General features: G+C 38.2%; 1 protein-coding gene across 4 annotated transcripts in view; it reads right to left on the reverse strand.

Annotated features, from left to right (window-relative positions):
* The window catches only part of OTUD7A (OTU deubiquitinase 7A), a 44936-nt gene extending 44460 nt beyond the window's left edge, over nucleotides 1–476 (reverse strand). For all 4 annotated transcript variants that reach the window (XM_027903664.1, XM_027903666.1, XM_027903665.1 and 1 more), the window contains exon 1: nucleotides 346–476. The gene's annotated coding sequence lies outside the window, so the exon portion shown is untranslated. The remainder of the gene's footprint in view (nucleotides 1–345) is intronic.
* Nucleotides 477–1086: the final 610 nt, after the last annotated feature.

Raw genomic sequence — 1086 nt, forward strand, 5'->3', positions numbered from 1 at the left:
AACCACACCTGGGTACCACACACAGGTACCACACACAGGTAACCACACACAGGTAACCACACACAGGTACCACACACAGGTAACCACACACAGGTACCACACACAGGTACCACACACAGGTACCACACACAGGTAACCACACACAGGTAACCACACACCAGCCAGGCAGCAGCTCAGCCTCTCTGCAGCACTTCCTCCTGTACTTTCCTCTAAGAACAAACAGCTGCTGCTGAAAAGCCAGACTGCTAAGATTAGTCCTCCTGTTAAGGCTGCTGATTCTTGAGCTGTAAATAGATACATAGCTGATTAAAGCTACCTTTAAGCAAGTGTTTAATTTGGACTTACAATAGACTTTAAATAAGAGTTCCTTGAGGCAGGTGTTGGATGGGTGTTATGCTGCTGGTTTTTGGTGAGGAAAACAATCCATTTTTGCCACAGTAGAAGGTATGAATAAGCAAAATTTTGTCCCCTGAGAAATCTGAAAAAAAAAAAAATAAAAGAGAAGTAGTATATTAATCATTGCACTTCCTCATGCTATTTGAATCATAATAACTGCTAAAATCAACCTTACCTTTGACCTTAGAAGCCTAATGGATACTACTCTCAATGCAGATAAATTACCATATACAATAATTTGCATAAAGAATATAACTTGGGCACAACCCAGATGATTTAGAAAAAAAAAAAGAATAATGAATGTACAAAAATCTCCTACATGAAAATGGCAATTCACTCTTCGTATTTCCTCTAACAGTTCTCTTTCCTGAGATCATCAAATACACCTTTCTAACTTTTCTTCTCATAAGCTTCCACAATCTAAGGCAGTGAACTAGTGAAGAGTTACCCAGGAGAAGACTCGATCAGCTTTGTCATTTCCTTTGATAGGGAAAAAAAAAAAAAAAAAAAGAGATGAGCACATGAAGAAAGGAAGGGCACACCCCATGTGTGTTTCATGGGGTTTATTTTTAAAAGAAACAGCATTTCCCTTTGCATATAAACTTAAGAGATAAGAGTAGATTAAGTCCTGCTGCTTGCAAATACATAATCCAATTACTATAAGCTTCACCTTATTATTTTAAAAGGCAC

Source organism: Empidonax traillii, unplaced genomic scaffold (genome assembly GCF_003031625.1).
Source record: "Empidonax traillii isolate 1590-97213 ecotype Southwest subspecies unplaced genomic scaffold, ASM303162v1 scaffold990:size286031, whole genome shotgun sequence".
NCBI lineage: Eukaryota > Metazoa > Chordata > Aves > Passeriformes > Tyrannidae > Empidonax > Empidonax traillii.